At 39.6% G+C, this 14,826-nt stretch overlaps 1 protein-coding gene across 4 annotated transcripts in view; it reads right to left on the bottom strand.

The window, feature by feature from the left end:
- LOC128737874 (uncharacterized) overlaps positions 1-14,826 on the bottom strand; it is a 345,115-nt gene that overhangs the window by 309,178 nt on the left and 21,111 nt on the right. For 2 of the 4 annotated variants that reach the window (XM_053832617.1, XM_053832618.1), the window contains exon 1: positions 8,470-9,687. The gene's annotated coding sequence lies outside the window, so the exon portion shown is untranslated. Of the gene's footprint in view, positions 1-8,469; positions 9,688-14,826 lie in introns of those variants that run through there. The other 2 variants (XM_053832616.1, XM_053832615.1) reach the window with 2 other exon arrangements.

Raw genomic sequence — 14,826 nt, 5'->3', positions numbered from 1 at the left:
AGTGAGCGGTTATGCTTTCCGTTTGCCAGATTGCATTCATATACTGCAAGAGTTCGTTCGGAACTGTTGTCTTGCACGGAAACAGGGCTGAAGGGATATTTGTACATGTGACTTGACAACTAGTATCATGCAGAGGACGTTAGCTAATTGATATTTTACCTGGCTGTCTAGCTTACAACTAAGGCAATCATACATCAAATCATACTATAGGGTGTCCACGCCAAAATTGCAACACACAAATTTAATTCGCAAAATTCAAGTTTTTATCCGATGGCTATCAAACTTTCAGGACATCAAATGAAACAATTAAAGTTAGTTTTACCATTTTTTGAAACTGTAGTTCTTTTTACAATTAATGAAGGGACGGTAGAGGAAAGTTATGAAATTTTAGAGTAGAGGAGAAAGAGCGGAAAGGTGAGAGGGTGGGTGGTGGTTATTAGTAGCTACGCTTAACAAGAAGTCGTTGTGACTCCTACCTTTTGTCCAATGCTGAAACGTGCATGGGTCGAACCAAGCAGTAATCTGAGATTAGAACCGGATTCGATCCCACAACACCCGCCACCCAGTAAACCATTTGGTTTGTATATCTCGATTGCAACTGAGGGATACGAAATCATATCTGAACGAAAAAGTTATATTTCACGCCATATAAGAACATATATGTACCAAAGTGGAGGCGATATACGTGCGAAAATTTTGACAACTATTTGTAATTCTATTTTGCGCAGTTTTTATAACACGCAACTAAATACTCCAGAATATATGATTAAGATATAATCAAATATTGCAATTGTCTATCCTGCTTTATAATTCACAGTCATGAATTGTATATGTTGTGACGCCGCAGAATAAGAAAACGATCTTTGCAATTCGACCCTTTTTAGCGTCGATCAAAACTAAAAGATATATTTTGACCGTTAGTGTTATTTTGGTCTTAACGTTATTTTTACTTCCTACTTACATTATTGTTTTCTATCTGCCTTGATTTATGCGAACTTCTTTTGCTATCTATCGTGCCGTAAATTGAACCACCCTAATAAATATTTTCCCGGCTTTAGTTTTCAATGTTATTGTAAATCGTGATAAATTACTCACAGCTCCGATATTTGTAGTTTGTGTTTTTGCCTTTCCGTTTTAGCTTTTCCGTATGAACACTCGTATCTCTACTCGTACCTATAGTTGTAGATCAATTATTATAATCACTTCAAAGCATAGAATTCTCTTCATTCGACTTACTCAAACTATTTTTCTTCCCGCAAAACACTTTCTTCACACTCTACAACAGCTATTTCTTCGTGCTATCTTTCAACTCACTTTCGAGAACTCTTTCCAACTATCGACCTTTTATACTCTATAAACTTCAACTATCTTCAACTATAAATTCTATATACTCCGACTATCTAAGATGACTTTCACTTTTCAATCAATCTTCTATCCGCTGTTTATTTTCTTCCAAGTCTCACTGACACAACTTTGTTTATTTTCTCCTGTCAACTTAAGTTCGTTGCGCGAGGGCCTTACCAGTGTGGCCAGAACATTCCCCGGCCCGTAACCCTGCGCCGGAAGTCCAATCCGGATCAGAGTTACCCTCCGAAACCTCCATCACGGTTAGTCATGGTGTCGCTCGCTTGCAACGTCCTTTCTTCGCTTGTATCCACGCCTGTCGTATCCTTCCATCACCAGACCCAATGGGTTCCTCTACGACATCACGAACGCAGCATTTCTGCTTATTCCCATCCACCAAATCTCTGGCTCGTAAAGACTTAGTTTCGCTCAACCACATGGTCCCCTGGTTCAACGCTGGATCTTTTTCCAGCTTCCGCCGAACTGCTTTCATCCTTCGAACGGTCGTCGGATAGCTATCGGTAAACCGGCGTGTATTTCCTCTCCTCAGTAGTCCCGTTTCAAGACGATTTCCTACACTTCTCGTCGTCGCTTCGAGGATTTCACAAGCACGTTGCTCATGAACTGGTTCCGGTGGAGTGAATGAAGTAACCGCTGCATCTTCCAATACATACTGATCCCGCATCATGGCCTGCAGCCCCTGATTGCTGACAGTTTGAAACGAATGCAGATTCAAGTGGCTGTGAATATACGGCTTTCGCTTCTCCGAACCATAGACTGACCAACCAAGTTCCGACCGAACTGCGATCGGCTCACGAGGTTTGCCGATTCTGGACTCCAACGGCGCGAACAAATGTAGATTGTCTAAACCGATGAGAATGGTAGGCAACGCTTGAGGATCGTCCTCTACGGGAATTCCAGCCAAATGCTGGTAGCGCTTCACAAGATCCACGAAGCGTACGTTCTGCTTCGGCAGCTGCAATTCCGACACGGTTCTGGTGTTAAACAGCGGAAATTTTTCCCTCGATCCTCTCGCTGAAATCATCAATTCCACCTTCCTGGAATGATTTTCGACGCGGTTGATATTACCGGTCCACGTGACGATTAGAGGCTCTAGCATACCTTCCGCTTTCAGCAGACTAGCCACTGAATCGTCCACCAACGTTGCCGAGGACCCTTCATCGAGAAACGCCACAGTATTTAACTGTCGATTTCCCGCGTACAGCGTAACCTGCATCGTGCGAAAAATTATCGAGCATCTCTCACCGTTATTCACACTATTCTCAGCTTTCTGCAACTGAATCGACTCTTCTACTCGGTGTAACAGAGGGTGATGGTATCCCTGACAATTTCGCACCGTGCATCGCATATTGGACACGCAACGTCCGTTACCGTGTTTCTGGAGGCAGCGTTCGCATAACCCCTGCCTCTCGACCTCGTGCAACCGCTCCGCAATGTTCATTCTCCTAAACTCATCACAATACTTCATAAGGTGGCCCGACTGCTCACAGACCCAGCACACTTTGCTGTTCGATTCGCTTCGAAACTCATCATTCCACCTTTGCTCCGATTCGTGAACATGCACAAACTCTCTACTTCTAGGGTTTCCTCTCCCAGAGTGGCTGGGTTCGCTGATCGACAACCCGGTAAACTCCGCCACCTCAGACACATCGGACACAATTTCGTTCATGAAATTCGTAAACATTCGCAGCGGACTCTCTACCTTGTTGCGCTTATACCGCACCCAATCGAGTTTGTAAGATGGTGGCAGCTTGTCCACTAACTCCTGCACCAACATCGGGTTAGTCAGATGATCTTGTAGACGGGCGGCCTCGAGATGATCGCACAGCTGCTTGACCGTTATCCCAAACTGGAAGAAAGTTTCTAAACGATCCGGTCTTGGTGATGGTGCATTCCTAACCTTCACCAGCAAAGTCTTAAGCAACTTCTCCGGCTTACCGAACAGATTTCGAAGGTCTTGAATCACATCCGGAACGGAATCCGGCATCACCAACCGACTCCTAACTGCTTCAAGCGCATCACCCATCAAGCAGTCCTGTAATCGCTTCAGATTCTCGAGATTCGAAAATCCGCAAGCTTCTGTCGTATACTCAAAACTGCTAATGAACAGGGGCCAAACTTCGGGTTCCCCCCTGAACTTAGGCAGACTATGGGACACCGCCTTCCGAGCGGCCAACTGATCCCTTGAGATCCGACATACGCTACGCCCCGGCCCATGGCTCGTAGTACAGCTGCTACCATGAATACTACCTCTAGCATTCTTTTCCGATGCAGCACCGCATGTACTCTCGTCACTATCTACCTCGCTGCCTTCTGTACCTTGCTTTTCTGACCGGGGAACCTCCGTTAGGTTACGCCGCAGTCCTGATTTCGGAATTGCACCCCGACTTTTACCTACCACTGACTCGGCATGTACTTTCTCCTTCAGCCATGTTGTCACCTTCTGCTTCGATTTCTCGTCCGATACACCACCGACTGTGCCCGCAACAGCAGCCGCGTCATCCTTCAGCGCGTGCACCCTCTGAATGCTATCGTCTATCTCCCTTCGAATAGCATTTCTCTTACGCAGGAACTCCTTTTCTGCGGCAAGCTGTTTGTCCAGCACTTTCCGTTTCTGTTCCAGTTGCAACTCTTCCATTTCACGCTGGAACTGGAGCTCCTGCTCACGCATCTCCCACTCTTGCTGCATTTGCAGTTCCAACAGCGCCTTCTTCCTGGCGAGCTGTGCCTTCCGTGCCTCCATTTGCTTTGCAAAGGTCTCTCTCATCAGCTGTTCCTCTTCCGACTGCTGCTCAGACGGATCCTTGGCGGACCCAGCTCCTTGATCAGACCCCGCATCACTTTTTGCGCCGGATTTCTTAGCCCGCCTTTTTGTAGAAGTTTCCGAAACTCTCAACTGCTGTACATCAGGCCGCACACACTGCGGGCAATGCCAATCCGTTTTGGCTATTTCCTGGTCAACACCAGCACAAGAAAAATGAGCCCAAAACATACACGCAGAGCATTGCACCCAGTCGATGTCCGTGGATTGAGCCTCCGTTTTCCCGCAGAACAGGCACTGGTCTTCATTTGAACTCGACGAACGCATCTCCGTTGACATCAAAAATAATTTTTGATTTTGTTGTGACGCCGCAGAATAAGAAAACGATCTTTGCATTCGACCCTTTTTAGCGTCGATCAAAACTAAAAGATATATTTTGACCGTTAGTGTTATTTTGGTCTTAACGTTATTTTTACTTCCTACTTACATTATTGTTTTCTATCTGCCTTGATTTATGCGAACTTCTTTTGCTATCTATCGTGCCGTAAATTGAACCACCCTAATAAATATTTTCCCGGCTTTAGTTTTCAATGTTATTGTAAATCGTGATAAATTACTCACAGCTCCGATATTTGTAGTTTGTGTTTTTGCCTTTCCGTTTTAGCTTTTCCGTATGAACACTCGTATCTCTACTCGTACCTATAGTTGTAGATCAATTATTATAATCACTTCAAAGCATAGAATTCTCTTCATTCGACTTACTCAAACTATTTTTCTTCCCGCAAAACACTTTCTTCACACTCTACAACAGCTATTTCTTCGTGCTATCTTTCAACTCACTTTCGAGAACTCTTTCCAACTATCGACCTTTTATACTCTATAAACTTCAACTATCTTCAACTATAAATTCTATACACTCCGACTATCTAAGATGACTTTCACTTTTCAATCAATCTTCTATCCGCTGTTTATTTTCTTCCAAGTCTCACTGACACAACTTTGTTTATTTTCTCCTGTCAACTTAAGTTCGTTGCGCGAGGGCCTTACCAGTGTGGCCAGAACAGTATATGAAGACACGCACGACTGCAAAACAACTTATTGTTCACTTCGATTTGACATACTCTAATCATTATACAATTCCAATGTGAAATTGACATGAAAACGATTTAATGTGAACTTTCTATTACGATTTTGTGTTATCTGGGCAGGGCATGTGGCTCGCTGGTACTAATGTACCTTTGAACCATAGAGGCGCTGGACTACGTTTTAATGTCTTTATTTCTTGAATTTCGTCTCCGTATCCGAATGCTCGTATTTCGGCCAAAACCTCACCCATTAGATTTTGCACAACCTCAAAATCGACATGTTTTGCATATTTACCCACACTTTCTTAATTTCTTCGACTGTTTTGTCTACTTTAGGATGTTTCAGAAGATTCTGTTTCATAATAGCCCAGTATTTCTCCATTGGCCGCAGCACCGGTGTATTTGAGAAATTGATTTTTCGGCACGAAATCGACATTATTTGCCTTATGCCACACCAGCACGGCCTTTGCGTTATGGCATGAAGCCAGAAGATCGTAGGACAGTAGTAAGACTTCAGAAGAGGCAGAAGTCGCTTTTGAAGACACTCTTTCAAATACACCTTCATCCGGTATACTGAAAAGGTTGCTCCAAAAGCAAATTCTTTATTTGGCATGATCAAACGCCTCAGTGGAGAATTAACGGATCCGCATACTATCATCTCATTGTACAATGCTTTGGTACGAAGTGGTGTTGACTACGCAAGTGTAATATGGCAACCATTCTACGAAGTGCACAAAAAACGAATTGAACAAATCCAAAAGAAATTTATTCGCTATGCCCTGCGGAGATTAGGATGGACCGGAGTGATGCGCAACTATAAATCGTTGTGTTTATTGATTAGAACGGAAAGCTTGAAGAACAGAAAGTGTACAACAGATGCTCTGTTCTTGAAGGACATACTCGCCGGCAGGTATAATTCGCCATATTTACTAAGTCAAGTGACCGTGAATCATGGACGTTCGTCGTTAAGAAGTGTTAGACCTTTTCGTCTGACAAATAGAGTTCAAAATTACGCTAGAAATGAACCAATGTATAGAATGATGGCCATATTTAACAATCATCGTGATATTATAAATGTTGAATTGATAAAGAAGCAAATTATAGATAATCTTATAATATTTTTAGTAAATCATTTAAAATAAGTAGGTAATAACTATGTAATAATTTTAAACATCGATAATGGGTAGAGTCTAATATCAGTCAAATAAATAAACACCGGTTCATTCATGGTATCTGTGATCACGAAAGGCGTACTCTGCGGTCCAGTCCGCTTTCACGTAGGTCTCGTCGTCCATAACCCATTTTCGATGTACTTGTGCAGAACTTTTTCGCGAGCGAACTGTTATTTCGACACCATTTTTCAGATCTTTGCATACCTGATGAATAGACTCTCGAAGTGTAAACAATGCACTTTGAACTTTCTCTGTGCAAAATTTCAATTAATTTTGCCCAACGGTTCAAAAGTTATAGCATTTTGAGAGTGTTGTAATTTTACCGTGAACAACCCTTATTTTATGTCCTTTTGCTCATTTGCATTCATATTTTTTCAAAAAAGTTTCTTCTTTTTGGTTGTAGCTTATTTCAACATACTTAAACCACAGACAAACAGACGTGACACTCGTTTTCCATTCTTCGTACCGATTAAACCGTCATTTTAAATTTGTTCTTAGTTGGGAATGTCTCCGTTTTGGTCAAAGTGGCGCTTTTTGACGAAAGAAGGGGAATTCCTCATAAAAAATACTTACTACTTCGAGGGATAGCCATGTTGCTATTTGATATTTGGGAATGTCGATCATAGATGGTGCTAGTGTTCAAGCTAAATGTGAGGTACGATAATTTTTGTTGATTTTTCTTCCAAGAGTTATGTCTGTTTGTCTGTGGTTAAACTTAATCTTTGCCGGTCAGGTACAGGAGGATGTCGTCGCAAAGATTTATACTTACTTTTTGGAGCATTTTGAGAGTCGATGCTGCGCCATTGTCGTATTTAGCCGTGACTTCCATTGAGTAAGTGTTACTCATCAGATATGCAACCGTTTGACTACATTAGCCGAAAGAATGACGCGAGGAAAAGACTTTTATAATTTAAATCATTTCTCTTACCGCTGTTCTACAGTCTTACTTTCACCCATTGATTACTTTAAACTCCTACGAAGAAACACGGTCTTCGGATCAACGTTCATCTTTAGCCGATCCATCTCCTCCAGTGATCTTTTAGCATATTGGGCCAGATCCGGTTAAAAGACGACATTCTCTTTCGCGTGATCCTTCTTGTTGAAGGCGGCAACTTACACACTTCGTACTGTACGGCAAATTAGGCACTTTGTACCCCGTTCACTGCAAGCACCGCAGGGAGGAGCAGTGGCTTCGACATTTTGATCCATTTCCATTTAGCCACAGAAGGAGCTTCTTCGGAAATTTGGTTTGGGAGGTATATTTGGCATATCGCTTACCTCCTTGGTGGGGAACATAAAGTACCCGGTCCCCTGCCAGTCGTTGCCGTTCAGCATCAAGTAGGATCTGGTCGTCCATTATGATGTCGTCCTTAGCCGCAAAATTGCCTGCTACTCAGACACGGTCGGCCTCGACTGACGATTCCGCATAAAATGTTCATTTTCAAACTTGTGTCAAAGTTCATGATAATTTTAAGTATAATTTCCAGTTTAATTCTAAGTTCAATTTCAGTTTCCATTTCAAGTCCAATTTCAAGTTTGATTTTAGGTAAAACCTTTTCACAAAAAGAAAAAATAGCCAGAACTTAGTTGAGCATTTAATATGTATCGTGCGTCCCCATTCAAATGCATGTGTGACAGGCACAACATCACAACCAATCAGAAATACTCCAGATCAATAATAAGCTTTCATTTGCTTTCAAGTTTTTTTCTCACTCGTTTAGATACAAGTTTATCCTAGAGTTTAAGGGTTCCTTTGTGTTGACTACTCTATTGTGCATCATTGCAATATCATCACAATAATTCAGAACTATTAATTGAATTCGATATTAAAATCTAAACAAAATCAAAATAATTTCGCACATTGCTCAAAATGAAATATGCAGAAGAAATGGCAGTGCTATAAATATCTATTTAGCAAAAATGAAGTTTTGAAACGTGTTATGTTTCTTTGTCCCGATCGTGTGGACAACGAAACGAGAAAACGGTGACCTGAAATAAATCATTTATTACTGTGAAATCAAGAACCAAACTGATAGCACCATAAATCAACCGAAGAACCATTTCATCAAAATCGTAATGGACTTACCTCGTGCCATTTGAAACGAAGCTGACAGCGGAGAAAATCTCATGGCCAAAAACAGTGCGAAATCCGTTCACTATCGTTATCCTTTTTTCTGCGCTCCTGCTCGTGCTGTCAACAAGCGCCTGCCTGTCAGGATAGAATATTACATCATCTGCCACTGCCAACGAACAAAGACAGTAGACTAACGAGAATCCACGTCAGTATGAGCAGCTGCTGGAGCGCTGCGCTGAGAACTCGTCTGGATCTGGAAGGAGGTAACCCGGAGCGTCCACCCGTTGATAGATGTCACCACCCCCTATAGCGAACGGATAAACGAATGATTACGGCTCCATCGAAAATGCACACATACGCACACAAATACTCTTGCAAATCACCCCGACCGACGGCTTCAATAGAACGGACTGTGATTTTGATTGCTGATATTTTTCATCCTCTTTCAGCGCCTGAGGAAAATCAAAGCACTACACACGCTATGACTACTTGCTTGCTTAGGAACACTTGTAAGAGAGAACTTCTTTTTCATCCAATGTTTTTAGCACATTTTTCCATACAAAACACCACAGGCTATGGAAGAGTGTAAACGAACAATACGATCGCACTTTTTCTGAGCTTTCTAACCGCTTTATCAGCACTTCTGCTCGACTTTTAGAAATGATTGTAATCCCCCTGCAGATTATCCGGTCGTTTCTTGATCACTGGGTAATTCTTTTTTTTTTCGTTCTCCGCTGCACACGTAACTGAAACGGACGTTGCTATCACGGTTCGTGTCGGAGATAAAAACTATCATTCACTTTCTCCATCAACGAAACCACCAACACGTGCCATGTTGGCCTCAAACTCAGAACATCTCTTTCACCTTTTTTTTGTTATTTCCGTTCCAGATTTATTTTCAATGTTATCATAACCGAAGCATTTTTCTTTTTTGCACTTTTATTCTCGTTCAGTTTCAACAAATATTGCGCTTCGTTCGAGTGTTCACTTAGCACCTTTATCTATCGGGCGATATTAACGCCATGCATAGGGTCTCTATTATTTTCTAACTTTTCGCGTCACTTTTGATGGCAAGTTTGGATGCTGTGGATTAGTGAAAAAAATATGCATGTTATATCATTTTCACTAGGCAGTTTTCACAATTTTATTTTTTATGCTTGTTATAATACGCTGTAAGCCCACTATTAGCCGAAGAGAAAAAAAGTTGCCCCAGTAAGGGACCCGCTTATCGTTTTGCCAACCCGGAGCGGATTCTGCTGCTTTTGAGCCCACCAAGCACTATCGCTATCAGCATCAGACAGAACCATGGGATGATGTACACTTGTTCAAATAGAACTTCATGAAATATTCACCAGATCTACTGCGCGTTCCATACAAGGGCATCTCATATAATCCGTTTCAGGCCGTTCTCCGTTTCCGTTCACTTGTCGCCCACCACCCACCACCACCCAGCGGGCCTCCTGCTGATATCGGCCTGAAACCAGAGAGTGTGTTTTGCTACAAACTATTGCACTTTTCCCCGGCTCAGTTTAATCTTCTTTATGGTTGGTTGGCTGTTCATGTTATTATTGTTGGTATTGTTTTGTGGCGGAGTACTTTTTCCACTTTGCTCTGCTGCACCATCGTGATTTCTGCTTCCAACAAAGGCAACAACGTTACTGGGAGCTTCAATAATAATGTTTTGCACAAGTTTTAGCTGTGTTTTTCAGCGGCGGAAAGTTGTCCACGGGAAAAATTTAATATTCTCTCAGGGGAGGGTCGGTAGCTGGCTGCCGAGAGCAATTGATTAATATTTTAATATTTCTTGTGCTATTGGGCGATGGCATAGTCATGGAAGGTGCACCGTATTTGGCTACTGTTTACTTGAACAGTGCTGGTTTGCTGTTCAGTTAATCGTGCAAAATTTGGAATTTTTGACTTGAACTATTTACGGATATTCAAACAATCTTTCATGTTAAGGTAATCACATATAATTTTACAGAAAAATTTTGACGCTGGTAAAACGAAAGTAACTAATACTTTATTTCATCATACCCTTGCATCCTGGCACAAAAGAAAGACACATTTATTAAAAAAGTTCTAAGGATGTTTCGGAGACACGACCGCACTGTTCATGCTTTGTTTAAAAAATCAACATACACCTTGGTAGAAATTGTTAAGATGAATGTTGAAAATATAAAATGAGAAACGGAAAATATGCCGTTTTTCGCATAAAAATAGAATAGACACATTCCGCCGTGACGTTACTACGTTTTGACTTTTCTTTGCACAGTATTTATGTTTTAGCTGGGAAAATCGTTGAGAAACCCCCAAATATTATTATATATTTGGAAAGAGCATAAAATTTCCTATTGAAAGTGAACAAATTAATAGCATTTGCTTTGTCCAGATTGTTTTGGAAAGCAAATATGTAGCGTGACGTTACAACGCGCCAGAAATACGTCTTTTGGTTCTTCTGTCAAAAAACATGAAAATTCTGCTCTCTTTCAAATTTTATCTAAAGATTTTCTTCTATGATTTGATAAGAGATGAATACTGAACAACTTGCCGTTTTCAGAATTCTGATAGTTAGTGAAGTTAATTTTTAAACAGCTTTTACTTTTCGTGACGTTACAACGCTCTGCTTTGCACAGAGAGGGTCGTAGCTCCGTTGTAACGTCACGAAAAATCTGTTCATTTAATATTCGTTAATTATCGCTGTTGCTGCCCTCTGTACATAAGGGATAATCCAAAAATGTGTTGTTAATTTGTCTTTCACTATTTCGTCTTCGTCTTTGTCTTTCACGTGTCTTCAAGCAGATACAAAAAATATTTTCTCTATTTTATGTCAGAAATGATAGCTGTCTACAAAACATTTGTATAAAAGCTAATTTTAAGAAACTTTGTTGAATACTGAAGATTTATATTTCGTACATGAAAAAAGTTTTAGAGCCAAACTCTTAGGGACACCCTTAAAAATAGTTTTTTTTTCTTCGATCTAGCTCTTTAATAACGCTTCGTATGGCTTGCCAATGTTCTAATAAATTGGTAACCTAATTAAATTGCACATTTTTGTCGAAAATAGTAGGCTCTATCTTTTTCCCTTTAGAAGCTATTACTGGCTTTTTTATTTTTACATGTACTCTTTAATGTACTGTATCTCAGAGAACAGCAGCTATATGCAGCTAATCTCACTTGTTTTTGTGAGTCAATTTATGCTGTATTCCACCATATACAATATAGGACAGAACACTGAGGAATATCTAAAAAAGGTATTATGAAGGCAACCGTAGGTGAACATGTCGAAATGAAAGAAACAAGGGATAGCTCCTAAAGGAAAAAAGATAGAGCTCTAGTATCTTCGACAGAAATGTGCAATTAAATTTGATTACCAATTTATTAGAACATCTAAAAGGTGTACGAAGCGTTATTAAAGAGCTAGATCGAAACCCCTGTTTTTGAGGGTGTCCCTAAGAGTTTGGCTCTATAACTTTTTTCATGTAAGAAATAGAAAAAATGACTTAAAATAGAAAAATATTTTTTGTATCTGCTTGAAGAACCTTTTCTGAAGCAACTTTTATGCAGTGCCTTAAGGTTTCGATGTTATTACTTATGTCTCACTTGTTTTGAATCCGTCCGGCTGACCGCCGTGACGTTACAACGCGAGCTTCAATCAGTTGTAACTTAGGTTCTACTTTACTTATCATCATTCTTTAGGCACCGTTTTAAAGGTATTTTTGAGTACAAAGAGAATACGGATTATTAGATTGTTCGAATTTGTACTTTTCTGCGAAAGCGAAAAAGTACGCCTTTTTCGTGACGTTACAACGCAAGAAAATGGCCCTATTTCATCCACTTGAAATACAAAATAACTGCAAAATTACATCCAAACTATTTTTGGAATGGATTCAGCATATATTCCTTTGTAAGTTGGTCGATAACAAGTGATATTATGAAAAGCTTTAGCGCACTGTAGCAGCATTTTCAAAAATATCACGAAAAATCATTTATTTCTTGTAAATTTCATTTATTTTCGATATACGTTTTATATAACTTCCGAAAATGCTAGAATACCAGTTACGGCAGTTTTGAAAGGTTCAAACATTGCCAAATCATGGAAAAATAATCAACAATGCAAAAAGCATGTTTTATAAATTGTCTGATTGGTATACCGGCCCGCGGAATGTGTCAATAATAAACGCAAAAATTTACCCGGTTAATTATGCAGTAACGCAAATTAATTCGCCTATTCTACTATAACCATTGGAGGAGCATTAAGTAATAAAAATGTAAAATTATCCTTTAATTCAAAAAGATGGTCAATTAAAAATGTTCAAATCTGAACGGTGAAACCCGTAAGTTACTTGTAATCTAATTTAGTCTACCTCCCGAATAGAACAACATGATCGTTGTGTCGAAACTAATATTTTTATTTTTATTCTCATGATATGAAATTGACTCTACGGATACGGTTACGGCGATGACAGTTGCCGCAATAGAATAAACAGAAAATCTAACTACAGTTATTTATCATCAGCAAACGTCTTTTGCCAAAAGCCCAAAGTAATCGCACGGATTCAATGGGGCTGAAAAACATCATCTCACAATGAGATAAAAATGAAAATCAATGTCGCGCACAGTTGTATCAGGATGCTCATTTTCAAAATTATACGCTAATCGTGTGCTATATAGACTATAGACACCACGCTGGAAAGTTTGTACGTATTCGCTAGCCGAAAGCCCGGCGCTCTGGTTTTATTGCTCACGGAAGATTACGCTAATGATGTCTACGTGTCTAGGACATTCAACGGGTACTTACGCTTGATGGTACATATAAATGCGTTTAATAGATCCAGTTCTCAGTTTTGTGCTGAGCTTTATGAACCATATCTTTAACGGACTTCGTTGAAGCTCTGTTGGTCGCAAAAAAAAACTTTTATTATGCCAGTGCTCTGTGGCTAAAACATGTCATTTAACTTGGTGAAACAAAAAAGTGGAAGCTTGCATCTGAGACACTAGCGTGTTATGGCGCTAGGTGGTATTTATAGATATACTTTTATCACAAGCTTGCTTGTACGACTTATATCAATGATTTCATAAAATAACGACATACGGAAATTAAAAGCATCTTTAAAATGTTCGCAACTTTCGCACTTACTCCCTTTCGAAGATTTTTTAACCTGTACTTGTTTCATGTAAAAATTATCATTTTTATACAGACCAGAAGTGGAAGTACGAACAACACCACCATTAAAAAGTGGTAACAGAATTTCTTTCGATTTTGCGTTTCTTCGTTCAGTCAGTTTATGCACAAAAAAGAATATCAGCAATATAAGCAGATGGCTCGCTCCATTTCGCTGCTTTATGTTTTCGTGTGTTTTTGTATCTCAAGCCACTTTCTAGCGCCAGGTTCGTTAGTGTCCGTAGAAGTGTAACATGTGAGATGTTAACTTCCACTTCTGTTCTCTGATTTTTGCTCATTTATGCCTTCAGAGCTTTTGTTTTAATTCCAAACATAAAATATTAGATAAAAAGATAGTTTAATGAAATTTTTCAGAAAAATGTTTGATTTTTAAAGTTGAGATTATATTACATGAAATATTAAAAATTTAACATGGTATAATTGTTTGTTTTTGACATGCAGTAAGGCCATTACAAATATTTAAAAAAGCTTTTGTCCCTCCGGTGTTGGGCCACTGAAGGGGGGGCGGTCGAAAAAAAAACAAAGAGAATTTTTTAATCGAGCAAAAAAAATGGATTTTAGGCATTTTTATTTAAAGTTTAAACGTGAAAACCAAATCTACTCTTGCTTTTAACATATACGTTATTATTTTCCATGCAAAAATATACGAACAAAGAGACAAAAACAAAAGAAAGTTTTTTTGGCCGATTTTCGGAAATTCCGCTGTTTGAACTTCCATTTCTATTTCGTTGAGTTAACTCAACTCGTAGGTACACTCATTTTTCGAGTTTTTCTGGCTGTAGAGCCCACAAACAATTGATTTTATAAAAAAAAATCAACTCATATCCTACAAATTATTTTTTTCCCACCGATTTTTCAAGCCAATTTCCAAGGGCGGGGTGACAAAAACTTTGAAAATGATTTGCAATGGCCTAATGTTCTGATTTTGTCAGCGCCCGATTTTGTCTACCTCCGATTTTATCAGCTTTTTATCCCGATTTTGTCAGCCAATAAATTTTGATTAACTTTTGTGCTTTTAAACATGATTTATAAAACTTTTCAGCCTGCTTAAAACTATTCTGGATCTCTGGGAAGAGTTTTTGAATAAAATGATGCCTTCTTGCGACTAATTCGGGGTCAAAATTAAAATATTTTTATAGTAAGTTCTACAGTTCCTAAACAAGCAAAGATAGAGGTATTCTACATTC

The sequence above is a fragment of the Sabethes cyaneus genome, chromosome 2 (assembly GCF_943734655.1).
Source record: "Sabethes cyaneus chromosome 2, idSabCyanKW18_F2, whole genome shotgun sequence".
NCBI lineage: Eukaryota > Metazoa > Arthropoda > Insecta > Diptera > Culicidae > Sabethes > Sabethes cyaneus.
This window is presented reverse-complemented; position numbering and strand designations above follow the sequence as displayed.